The sequence below is a fragment of the Syngnathus acus genome, chromosome 8, assembly GCF_901709675.1.
Source record: "Syngnathus acus chromosome 8, fSynAcu1.2, whole genome shotgun sequence".
In the NCBI taxonomy this organism is placed as follows: Eukaryota; Metazoa; Chordata; class Actinopteri; order Syngnathiformes; family Syngnathidae; genus Syngnathus; species Syngnathus acus.
The window spans coordinates 41,959-55,460 of NC_051093.1; positions in this window are offsets into that span (position 1 = coordinate 41,959).

The window sequence follows — 13,502 nt, forward strand, 5'->3', positions numbered from 1 at the left end:
TAAAAGCTCCATGATCCGTTAAAAATGCTTAGCCGAGGCTCTGGAAGCCTCCTCGGGCGTAAAAGTTAGGCGGATAGCCTCAAGGAGCACCGGCTGGAAGTCACCTGGAAGCTCCATGATCTGTTAAAAATGCTTAGCCGAGGCCCTGGAAGCCTCCTCGGGCGTAAAAGTTAGGCGGATAGCCTCAAGGAGCACCGGCTGGAGCTCCGCTAAAAGCTCCATGATCCGTTAAAAATGCTTAGCCGAGGCTCTGGAAGCCTCCTCGGGCGTAAAAGTTAGGCGGAGAGCCTCAAGGAGCACCGGCTGGAAGTCACCTGGAAGCTCCATGATCTGTTAAAAATGCTTAGCCGAGGCTCTGGAAGCCTCCTCGGGCGTAAAAGTTAGGCGGATAGCCTCAAGGAGCACCGGCTGGAGCTCCGCTAAAAGCTCCATGATCCGTTAAAAATGCTTAGCCGAGGCTCTGGAAGCCTCCTCGGGCGTAAAAGTTAGGCGGATAGCCTCAAGGAGCACCAGCTGGAGCTCCGCTAAAAGCTCCATGATCCGTTAAAAATGCTTAGCCGAGGCTCTGGAAGCCTCCTCGGGCGTAAAAGTTAGGCGGATAGCCTCCTGGAGCACCGGCTGGAGCTCCGCTAAAAGCTCCATGATCCGGTAAAAATGCTTAGCCGGGTCCCTGGAAGCCTAAGCCGGCGAAAAAAGTTAGGCGGATAGCCTCCTGGAGCACCGGCTGGAGCTCCGCTAAAAGCTCCATGATCCGGTAAAAATGCTTAGCCGAGGCTCTGGAAGCCTCCTCGGGCGTAAAAGTTAGGCGGATAGCCTCCTGGAGCACCGGCTGGAGCTCCGCTAAAAGCTCCATGATCCGGTAAAAATGCTTAGCCGAGGCTCTGGAAGCCTCCTCGGGCGTAAAAGTTAGGCGGATAGCCTCCTGGAGCACCGGCTGGAGCTCCGCTAAAAGCTCCATGATCCGTTGAAAATGCTTAGCCGCGGTCCCTGGAAGCCTCGGCCGGCTAAAAAAGTTAGGCGCAGAGCCCCCCCGAGCACCGGCTGGAGGCTCCAGCTGGAAAGCTCCATGATCCGTTGAAAATGCTTAGCCGCGGCCCTGGAAGCCTCGGCCGGCTAAAAAAGTTAGGCGCAGAGCCCCCCCGAGCACCGGCTGGAGGTCCACTGGAAGCTCCATGATCCGTTGAAAATGCTTAGCCGCGGCCCTGGAAGCCTCGGCCGGCTAAAAAAGTTAGGCGCAGAGCCCCCCCGAGCACCGGCTGGAGGTCCACTGGAAGCTCCATGATCCGTTGAAAATGCTTAGCCGCGGCCCTGGAAGCCTCGGCCGGCTAAAAAAGTTAGGCGCAGAGCCCCCCCGAGCACCGGCTGGAGGTCCACTGGAAGCTCCATGATCCGTTGAAAATGCTTAGCCGCGGCCCTGGAAGCCTCGGCCGGCTAAAAAAGTTAGGCGCAGAGCCCCCCCGAGCACCGGCTGGAGGTCCACTGGAAGCTCCATGATCCGTTGAAAATGCTTAGCCGCGGCCCTGGAAGCCTCGGCCGGCTAAAAAAGTTAGGCGCAGAGCCCCCCCGAGCACCGGCTGGAGGTCCACTGGAAGCTCCATGATCCGTTGAAAATGCTTAGCCGCGGCCCTGGAAGCCTCGGCCGGCTAAAAAAGTTAGGCGCAGAGCCCCCCCGAGCACCGGCTGGAGGTCCACTGGAAGCTCCATGATCCGTTGAAAATGCTTAGCCGCGGCCCTGGAAGCCTCGGCCGGCTAAAAAAGTTAGGCGCAGAGCCCCCCCGAGCACCGGCTGGAGGTCCACTGGAAGCTCCATGATCCGTTGAAAATGCTTAGCCGCGGCCCTGGAAGCCTCGGCCGGCTAAAAAAGTTAGGCGCAGAGCCCCCCCGAGCACCGGCTGGAGGTCCACTGGAAGCTCCATGATCCGTTGAAAATGCTTAGCCGCGGCCCTGGAAGCCTCGGCCGGCTAAAAAAGTTAGGCGGAGAGCCCCCCCGAGCACCGGCTGGAGGTCCGCTAAAAGCTCCATGATCCGGTAAAAATGCTTAGCCGGGTCCCTGGAAGCCTAAGCCGGCCAAAAAAGTTAGGCGGATAGCCTCCCTGAGCTCCGGCTGGAGCTCCGCTAAAAGCTCCATGATCCGTTAAAAATGCTTAGCCGGGTCCCTGGAAGCCTAAGCCGGCCGAAAAAAGTTAGGCGGATAGCCTCCTGGAGCACCGGCTGGAGGCTCCGCTAAAAGCTCCATGATCCGGTAAAAATGCTTAGCCGGGTCCCTGGAAGCCTAAGCCGGCCGAAAAAAGTTAGGCGGATAGCCTCCTGGAGGACCGGCTGGAGCTCCGCTAAAAGCTCCATGATCCGGTAAAAATGCTTAGCCGGGTCCCTGGAAGCCTAAGCCGGCCGAAAAAAGTTAGGCGGATAGCCTCCTGGAGGACCGGCTGGAGCTCCGCTAAAAGCTCCATGATCCGGTAAAAATGCTTAGCCGGGTCCCTGGAAGCCTAAGCCGGCCAAAAAAAGTTAGGCGGATAGCCTCCTGGAGCACCGGCTGGAGCTCCGCTAAAAGCTCCATGATCCGGTAAAAATGCTTAGCCGGGTCCCTGGAAGCCTAAGCCGGCGAAAAAAGTTAGGCGGATAGCCTCCTGGAGGACCGGCTGGAGCTCCGCTAAAAGCTCCATGATCCGGTAAAAATGCTTAGCCGGGTCCCTGGAAGCCTAAGCCGGCGAAAAAAGTTAGGCGGATAGCCTCCTGGAGGACCGGCTGGAGCTCCGCTAAAAGCTCCATGATCCGGTAAAAATGCTTAGCCGGGTCCCTGGAAGCCTCGGCCGGCCAAAAAAGTTAGGCGGATAGCCTCCTGGAGCACCGGCTGGAGGTCCGCTAAAAGCTCCATGATCCGGTAAAAATGCTTAGCCGGGTCCCTGGAAGCCTAAGCCGGCCGAAAAAAGTTAGGCGGATAGCCTCCTGGAGGACCGGCTGGAGCTCCGCTAAAAGCTCCATGATCCGGTAAAAATGCTTAGCCGGGTCCCTGGAAGCCTAAGCCGGCCAAAAAAGTTAGGCGGATAGCCTCCTGGAGGACCGGCTGGAGCTCCGCTAAAAGCTCCATGATCCGGTAAAAATGCTTAGCCGGGTCCCTGGAAGCCTAAGCCGGCGAAAAAAGTTAGGCGGATAGCCTCCTGGAGGACCGGCTGGAGGCTCCGCTAAAAGCTCCATGATCCGGTAAAAATGCTTAGCCGGGTCCCTGGAAGCCTAAGCCGGCGAAAAAAGTTAGGCGGATAGCCTCCTGGAGGACCGGCTGGAGCTCCGCTAAAAGCTCCATGATCCGGTAAAAATGCTTAGCCGGGTCCCTGGAAGCCTAAGCCGGCCAAAAAAGTTAGGCGGATAGCCTCCTGGAGGACCGGCTGGAGCTCCGCTAAAAGCTCCATGTTCCGGTAAAAATGCTTAGCCGCGGCCCTGGAAGCCTCGGCCGGCGAAAAAAGTTAGGCGGATAGCCTCCTGGAGGACCGGCTGGAGCTCCGCTAAAAGCTCCATGATCCGGTAAAAATGCTTAGCCGGGTCCCTGGAAGCCTAAGCCGGCGAAAAAAGTTAGGCGGATAGCCTCCTGGAGGACCGGCTGGAGCTCCGCTAAAAGCTCCATGATCCGGTAAAAATGCTTAGCCGGGTCCCTGGAAGCCTAAGCCGGCCGAAAAAAGTTAGGCGGATAGCCTCCTGGAGGACCGGCTGGAGCTCCGCTAAAAGCTCCATGATCCGGTAAAAATGCTTAGCCGGGTCCCTGGAAGCCTAGGCCGGCCAAAAAAGTTAGGCGGATAGCCTCCTGGAGGACCGGCTGGAGCTCCGCTAAAAGCTCCATGATCCGGTAAAAATGCTTAGCCGGGTCCCTGGAAGCCTAAGCCGGCGAAAAAAGTTAGGCGGATAGCCTCCTGGAGGACCGGCTGGAGCTCCGCTAAAAGCTCCATGATCCGGTAAAAATGCTTAGCCGGGTCCCTGGAAGCCTAAGCCGGCGAAAAAAGTTAGGCGGATAGCCTCCTGGAGGACCGGCTGGAGCTCCGCTAAAAGCTCCATGATCCGGTAAAAATGCTTAGCCGGGTCCCTGGAAGCCTAAGGCCGGCGAAAAAAGTTAGGCGGATAGCCTCCTGGAGGACCGGCTGGAGCTCCGCTAAAAGCTCCATGATCCGGTAAAAATGCTTAGCCGGGTCCCTGGAAGCCTAAGCCGGCGAAAAAAGTTAGGCGGATAGCCTCCTGGAGGACCGGCTGGAGCTCCGCTAAAAGCTCCATGATCCGGTAAAAATGCTTAGCCGGGTCCCTGGAAGCCTAAGCCGGCGAAAAAAGTTAGGCGGATAGCCTCCTGGAGGACCGGCTGGAGCTCCGCTAAAAGCTCCATGATCCGGTAAAAATGCTTAGCCGGGTCCCTGGAAGCCTAAGCCGGCGAAAAAAGTTAGGCGGATAGCCTCCTGGAGGACCGGCTGGAGCTCCGCTAAAAGCTCCATGATCCGGTAAAAATGCTTAGCCGGGTCCCTGGAAGCCTAAGCCGGCGTAAAAAAGTTAGGCGGATAGCCTCCTGGAGCACCGGCTGGAGCTCCGCTAAAAGCTCCATGATCCGGTAAAAATGCTTAGCCGGGTCCCTGGAAGCCTAAGCCGGCCAAAAAAGTTAGGCGGATAGCCTCCTGGAGGACCGGCTGGAGCTCCGCTAAAAGCTCCATGATCCGGTAAAAATGCTTAGCCGGGTCCCTGGAAGCCTAAGCCGGCCAAAAAAGTTAGGCGGATAGCCTCCTGGAGCACCGGCTGGAGCTCCGCTAAAAGCTCCATGATCCGGTAAAAATGCTTAGCCGGGTCCCTGGAAGCCTAAGCCGGCGAAAAAAGTTAGGCGGATAGCCTCCTGGAGCACCGGCTGGAGGTCCGCTAAAAGCTCCATGATCCGGTAAAAATGCTTAGCCGGGTCCCTGGAAGCCTAAGCCGGCGAAAAAAGTTAGGCGGATAGCCTCCTGGAGGACCGGCTGGAGCTCCGCTAAAAGCTCCATGATCCGGTAAAAATGCTTAGCCGGGTCCCTGGAAGCCTAAGCCGGCCAAAAAAGTTAGGCGGATAGCCTCCTGGAGCACCGGCTGGAGCTCCGCTAAAAGCTCCATGATCCGGTAAAAATGCTTAGCCGGGTCCCTGGAAGCCTAAGCCGGCGAAAAAAGTTAGGCGGATAGCCTCCTGGAGCACCGGCTGGAGCTCCGCTAAAAGCTCCATGATCCGGTAAAAATGCTTAGCCGGGTCCCTGGAAGCCTAAGCCGGCCAAAAAAGTTAGGCGGATAGCCTCCTGGAGCACCGGCTGGAGCTCCGCTAAAAGCTCCATGATCCGGTAAAAATGCTTAGCCGGGTCCCTGGAAGCCTAAGCCGGCCAAAAAAGTTAGGCGGATAGCCTCCTGGAGCACCGGCTGGAGCTCCGCTAAAAGCTCCATGATCCGGTAAAAATGCTTAGCCGGGTCCCTGGAAGCCTAAGCCGGCCAAAAAAGTTAGGCGGATAGCCTCCTCTAGCTCCGGCTGGAGGTCCGCTAAAAGCTCCATGATCCGGTAAAAATGCTTAGCCGCGGCCCTGGAAGCCTCGGCCGGCCAAAAAAGTTAGGCGCAGAGCCCCCCAGAGGACCGGCTGGAGGTCCGCTAAAAGCTCCATGATCCGGTAAAAATGCTTAGCCGGGTCCCTGGAAGCCTAAGCCGGCCAAAAAAGTTAGGCGCAGACAGAATGCCCATCCCACTTCCGGGGTTTTTCTACTACGGAATTTGAGTTAGCCCAAAATACACAACATCTCTTCCCCTCTTACAATGAACGTGCTATATGCATGAACAACATAGTCTTATGCACCTATAACTTGACATCTTCAAGATCTATCAATAACTACCATTAAACAATTATCATATATGGTCCAGACAATTATGACAATAATATTCCCATGAAACCTTAACTTTGGGTGAGGGTGGACTACCTCGAATTATACCGAATTATCGCGAAAAACCGATGTCATACGGCGTCGTACGGCGTCAACACTATGTTGTTTTCAATAAAAACATGAAGAACTCACGTTTGCGTCAGTCAATTTTAATTTTTATAAAGGATTATTCTCATTTGATGTCTTTAAATTCATCCGCGTTCTGCCATTGAAGCGGGGTGCATTCAAAGACCAGTCGTACAGACGGAAACGTTTCGTGATCAAATCTTTCATAACGAGAATGATTTGAGTGAATTGATTTGAATGAATAATTGAGAAGAAATTTCAGTTCTGAAGGCTCCTTTTGTCCCAAGCAAAGTGACAGATGGTGGGGGGGGGGATAAAAATTGTAAAATCAATTCACTCAAATCATTCTCGTTATGAAAGATTTGATCACAAAACGTGTGTGGCTTTTTCTTAAATGAACACGTTTGACATTGCTATCGTGTCAGCTTTTAATTATATTGCGCTGTCATGTTAAAGCAAATTAATAAATGCAACAATATTAATTTGCTTTGAAAATACCTGAGTAATAAAATAAAATGGATGGATGGATGAATGATGATCACAATTAAGTATAAAGTCTCCTTTGTAATATATACTCCTTGTAGCCTGTACCCAAAAAGAGGAGTTTCTTTGCATCGAGGTTTATGCAAAGAGCTCACGTAATTATATTGTTGCGTTTTGGTGAAGTGAATGAGTTTTCCGTCTGTACGACTGGTCTTTGAATGCACCCCGCTTCAATGGCAGAACGCGGATGAATTTAAAGACATCAAATGAGAATAATCCTTTATAAAAATTAAAATTGACTGACGCAAACGTGAGTTCTTCATGTTTTTATTGAAAACATAGTGCTGACGCCGTACGACATGGGTTTTTCGCTTTCCAAATAAGGGGTCGTCACTAATTATATGTGTTTAGATAAATGTCTGAGCTATAATGGTGTAATTAATGATTAAAACTTGAAAGTATCTGTTTATTGTATTCGTTTATATGTTTAATAAAGACAAAGCCATCACAAAACTGTTGTAATTATTTAGATTTTGATCTAAATTAGCCTTGAATAAAGACTAAGCAGTCACATGAATTAACAGAAAAAAATGGACAGCCGGACTCGGACTCGGGCTCATGGTCAAGAGGCCGGACTCGGTGCAAAAATCCGACCGAGTCCACAGCCCTATTTTGTACGAAATTATGTGAGCTTTTGGCTGTGACATCATCAATCTATGAATGTTCCCTGAATATGCAAAGTTTGTTCTCACCACTTACCATGTTTTTGTTTGTTTGTTCTTTTGATACTCCATGTCTTTGCTTACGTCATTATATTCTTAGTTTAATCATGCTTCCAACCATATCTTTTCTTTGATAGGCAAAATATTTCCCTCTGTCCAGAACGTTCAGTTGTAATCGAAAAGCTGGCGTCTCGCATTAGGCGACATATGACGTTTAGTCAAAACACAAGATATAATCAAGTACTGAACGTTCTAGACGACTCTGGCCGTGTCCATGATTTAGAAAATCATCAGGCATGCATTAAACAGTTCCTTAAGGGTCATTAAGCTATTCAGGCAATATATCAAAAAACATTTGTTATTTCAAAGTGCTCAGAAATATATATCAGATCATAAAGTTATAAAAACCTTTGTCATTACCACCTATCAAAAATGTCTAGTTATGTCTTCTTTATTGATTTGGTGTGTAGGTATAGTTATATGCTTAAAATATTTCTTTTATTGCTTTAATATGTGAATATACTTGTCTGCTTATGTACTTTATTCAATGAGGTTTGAGCATATCTGCTTATGTACTTTATTCAATGAGGTTTGAGCATATCTGTTTTTGTAGCTAGGCAGGACTTTTTGTATTTCGACCCCGTTCCTTCAATATATATATATATATATATATATACAGTGCCTTGCGAAAGTATTCGGCCCCCTTGAACCTTTCAACATTTCGCCACATTTCAGGCTTCAAACATAAAGATATAAAATTTTAATTTTTTGTCAAGAATCAACAACAAGTGGGACACAATCGTGAAGTGGAACGAAATTTATTGGATAATTTAAACTTTTTTAACAAATAAAAAACTGAAAAGTGGGGCGTGCAATATTATTCGGCCCCTATACTTTCAGTGCAGCAAACTCACTCCAGAAGTTCAGTGAGGATCTTTGAATGATCCAATGTTGTCCTAAATGACTGATGATGATAAATAGAATGCACTTGTGTGTAATCAAGTCTCCGTATAAATGCACCTGCTCTTTGATAGTCTCAGGGTTCTGTTTAAAGCGCAGAGAGAACCATGAAGACAAAGGAACACACCAGGCAGGTCCGAGATACTGTTGTGGAGAAGTTTAAAGCCGGATTTGGATACAAAAAGATTTCCCAAGCTTTAAACATCTCAAGGAGCACTGTGCAAGCAATTATATTGAAATGGAAGGAGTATCAGACCACTGCAAATCTACCAAGACCCGGCCGTCCCTCCAAACTTTCATCTCAAACAAGGAGAAGACTGATCAGAGATGCAGCCAAGAGGCCCATGATCACTCTGGATGAACTGCAGATAACTACAGCTGAGGTGGGAGAGTCTGTTCATAGGACAACAATCAGTCGTGCACTGCACAAATCTGGCCTTTATGGAAGAGTGGCAAGAAGAAAGCCATTTCTCAAAGATATCCATAAAAAGTCTCGTTTAAAGTTTGCCACCAGCCACCTGGGAGACACACCAAACGTGGAAGAAGGTGCTCTGGTCCGATGAAACCAAAATCGAACTTTTTGGCCACAATGCAAAACAATATGTTTGGCGTAAAAGCAACAGCTCATCACCCTGAACACACCATCCCCACTGTCAAACATGGTGGTGGCAGCATCTATTTTTCCCAGATGGAATTTCTCCCAAAGGATCACAACTGGACTTTGAGTTTGAGGTGTGGGATTTCAAACAAAACTGCCTCACTGATGACACCTGCCACTTCATCGGCAATATGTACGAGGCTGCAAAGCTAACATTGTTGCGCTTTTACATTGCAACAAGACCAAAAGACAACCAAGATGATGTCCACACAAGAGGAAGTTTCGTCAGACAATGGCAGTGAATACAATGCCGCAAAAACTGACAGGGTTTACCTGCACAAGATTAAGAAAGCAAAACTGGATAAGAGTTTTATCCAGAAAAATTCCTATGTAATGACCATCATCCTGAAGAGTTGGAAATAAATTAATCCAGAACCGTGCGCTCTGTTTGCGAAGGGTGGACCCTTCAATGGGCTGATTGGCAGTACTTGTCCGGTAAAGAAAACTTTTCTCCCCAGCAAAATTGTCAAGTGGTTTTGTCGCAAAAAAACTTGCATCTGTTCAACACGGCCATTTTCTGTGCCCGTCTTTACGGATCCTCTCTGGACATCCACCAATGCGAGAAACTGTTTTGATCAAATAACTTGCAACCACCTTTGGATCACTGTTTGTGGTATAGGCCTCTGCCCATAACACATACCGGCTAAACCCATCAATACAACCATTGATGCAAATCCCATAGGGAAGTCATGTCCAAAGTCCGTGCGGCTCATCAATGAGGACGACGAAGATGCTGATGATACTGAAAACGAAATGGATGAGGACGAGGGGGGCGTCAATCTGGACGACGAGGTCCAGCTTGAGAAGTTCGCTGGGATTCAGGATGCCGATTTTCGAATGATTCATCACATGCGCTGTGCTATTCACACGCTGCAACTGGCAATTCGTGACGGATTGAAGGCGGAGCATGTCATGAAACTACTGGATAAAGTCCGACGGGTGGTGAAGAGACTGCGGACCCCCAATCTGCTTGCTGTCCTCCGTCGTCGAGGAGGTCTTCTCCCTGTCATCGATGTGCCCACCCGTTGGGGAAGCACCTACCTCATGACAAAACGGCTCCTTCATCTACGAGAGCATGTCCAGGACTTGGCGGCTGCTTCTCCAGAACTTCTCCTTAACGAGTCAGAATGGAAGAAGCTTGAGACCTTGGCCACGATCCTCAAGATGTCATACGATGTCAAGCTCCAGTCGGCCTCAATCACACCCGGCAGCTTTCTCAAGGAGTGGTCGGCCTTGACGGCAGCGTTGTGCAAGCAGCCCCCTCTGGCTTCACCAATCGCCAATTCAATGGAGCAACGAGAGGACAAGCTCTTCGACAATGATTTTTTTCTGGCAGCCGTCTTCGTCGATGCGCGTTACCGCATTCTCCTCAGCGAAGAGCAGATGGAGCGCGCCAAGAATGGCCTCCGTGCCGTTGTGAGGCGAATCCGGTCTCGTACCCACCAGCACCTGGAGGGGCCGTCGATGGAGGCCGAGGTTGATGGCTCCACATCGACGGAGGAGGATGAGTTTGAAAAAGAACTTGACAGCATTGAGCGCCGCCAGCGTTTGTCGGCCGCCACCTCGCCAACCGACATAGATGAAGAAATTGGGGCAATGTTGGCACTTGGTCGAATGAAAGAGAGCCCATTTGTTACAGCTGATCGTTATCCGTCCGGCCGTCAGGCAGCGACTCGGACACTAAAGCAATGCCAATCAGCCAAGTCAGCGTAGAGCGCCTGTTTTCCGGGCTCAAGTTTATCATGTCTGATCAGCGCGGCGCGATGAAGGCTGACTTGGTTGATGCGATTTTGTTCCTAAGAACAAACTCAAGTCGTTGAATTGAAACTTGAAAGTATCTGTTTATTGTATTTCGTTTATATGTTTAATAAAGACAAAGCCATCACAAAACTGTTGTAATTATTTAGATTTTGATCTAAATTAGCCTTGAATAAAGACGAAGCAGTCACATGAATTAACAGAAAAAATGGACAGCCGGACTCGGACTCGTGGTCAAGAGGCCGGACTCGGACTCGGTGCAAAAATCCGACCGAGTCCACAGCCCTGGTACGTACAGTGCCTTGCAAAAGTATTCGCCCCCCTTGAACCTTTCAACATTTCGCCACCTGGGAGACACACCAAACGTGGAAGAAGGTGCTCTGGTCAGATGAAACCAAATTCGAACTTTTTGGCCACAATGCAAAACGATATGTTTGGCGTAAAAGCAACACAGCTCATCACCCTGAACACACCATCCCCACTGTCAAACATGGTGGTGGCAGCATCATGGTTTGGGCCTGCTTTTCTTCAGCAGGGACAGGGAAGATGGCTAAAATTGATGGGAAGATGGATGGAGCAAAATACAGGACCATTCTGGAAGAAAACCTGTTGGAGTCTGCAAAAGACCTGAGACTGGGACGGAGATTTATCTTCCAACAGGACAATGATCCAAAACATAAAGCCTACTACGTACTTAAAATGGCATAAGGGGTTTGATGCCGCGAGTTGCAGTGTTTTACCGACGATTTGTGACGTTACCGTGACTTATATAGCGTACGTGACGTGATCCGTTTAATAAAACTGACTACTGAATGAACAAAGATACACATAATGCTTATTCACGTGTAAATGCGGCGCATCCCCTCAAGCGCTATCAATTAGCAACGGAGCTACATGCTACACGGAGTCAGTTATATACGCAGCAGTCAACAAAATGAACACAATGCTTTTGTCAGGGTCCGGGGTGGTGTACCTCCTTTTTCCACACGGAGCAACCGTGAGCAGAGTGGCAGAGGGCCCAGGTGCGGCTCATCAGGCTCTTTAAAGGAGGGCTCTTAAGGAGCACGCTGTCAACCGCTCGTTGCCTGAGTGTCCTACCTGTTGTGATCACCTCCACGGTTGTGCCTCTAGCTCCTTGATAACCTCTTACTCATCGATGCCACGTTCTCCTGATCCTCCGGTCTGCAGTAAGATCTCCGCCACAGCCACGTCGAATTCTCTGACCAAGTCGTGTATTTTGCTCGCAGATTCCCTCCACGGCTCACCACCAAGATCCACCCCGTCTGGCTGAACTCCACACGCTCCGCCGTTGCTGACCCTGCTCCTTGCTCCTGGCTCAGATCCTCCTGCTCTGCCTCCACCACATCTCCTTCAATAAACACTCATCCCTCATTCTGAACTTCTGAGTTGGTTTCCTGCATGTGGGTCAAATCAATCGCTAAAACGATGACACACACCAAAAGAAAAGATGGTCTAAATTTTCAATTTCACCTCCACAAAAAACACAGTTCCCTACATCCATTTTAAACTTCGTCTTCAAAAGTTTCTTGGTTGGGTAAATATTATTGATCATTTTGAGTTAAAGTTCCTTTGTTTTTGGTGTGACCGGAAATTTCAAATACTTGCATCTAATCATTTTTATCTTTATTTACTCACCCTCTGCTCCAAGATTGAAATGATATCCTCCGACAATCCTCTGCTACGCTAAAAAGCACTCGTTGACAACATAATGTCCTCCTCGCTGGTCAAAACCACACCACAAACTGACGTTCCCGCCGCCACGCCAAAAAGTCAGAATTCTGATTTTATTCTCAGGATTCTGACTTCAAAGTCAGAATGAAGTCAGAATTCTGTCTTTATTCTGACTTTGAATTCAGATATTCTGACTTTATTCTCAGGGGGAATTCTCACTTTATTCTTAAAATTTTGACTTTAAAGTGAGGGCTTCTCCATCATTTTCTGTGATGCCCCCCTAGGGAGAAGAAAAACATTAACATTAATGTTTCTTTAATGATTAAAGAAAAACAAAAAATAAATAAAAGAAGATCAACTTAAAATAAAGAGCAACTTTATTACCGTAATTTTCGGACTATAAGTCGCTCCGGAGTACAAGTCGCATCAGCCATAAAATGCCCAAAAAAGTAAAAAAAAACATATAAGTCACTCCGGAGTATAAGTCGCATTTTGGGGGGCAATTTATTCGACAAAATCCAACACCAAGAACAGTCATGAACGAGCAACAACAGGCTAAACGATAGGTATGCTAACGTGACATCCCCCACCGTCTGTTGTCTTCCGGGTTAGAGCACGCTGGCGTCAGATTTGTTGACTGCCGCTTCTGTCCCGGACCGTGTCCGTTACTTGTTTTTCGTTTTCCCGTTTTCAGTGCACCCGTCTCTTCTTTTATTTTTCTTGTGTTGTCTTCTGTCCACCTCGCATCCCCGCAGCTCCGCTCTCACCGATCTGTTTCCTCTCCCTCGGACTACCAACTACGTTAGCCAGCTAGCCAACAGCCACCTGGCCAAAACCACCACCGGACCCTCCTGCCTCCCGACTCGGAGCCTGTGGCCGCCTGCTGTGGACTCGACGGCAGCTCTGGCCCGGCTCTGTGGCCTTCCGTCCGGCGTCCTCGGGGGATGGGCTCCACTCCCTGCGGGCTCGCCAACCGTGGCTCTGCTGTGTGCCGCCGTGGTGCGTTGGGGCCTGCCGTTCGAGCGGGTGCAGTCGAGGCCGACCGGCATCACCACCTGGTCCACTGCTGCTTCCACACGAGGCTGGGATCCTTCGCCGTCGCCGCTACATCTGACCGGCATTTCCCCGATGGCTCACCCATCTCCTCTTTTTGGACTACCAACCCCCCGTCACCCCCACCTCCCGTAATGACAACCTCAACAACCTCCGCTCCCGCCCCTCCTGCTCCTCCATCCATCTCCTCCGCACTGCTG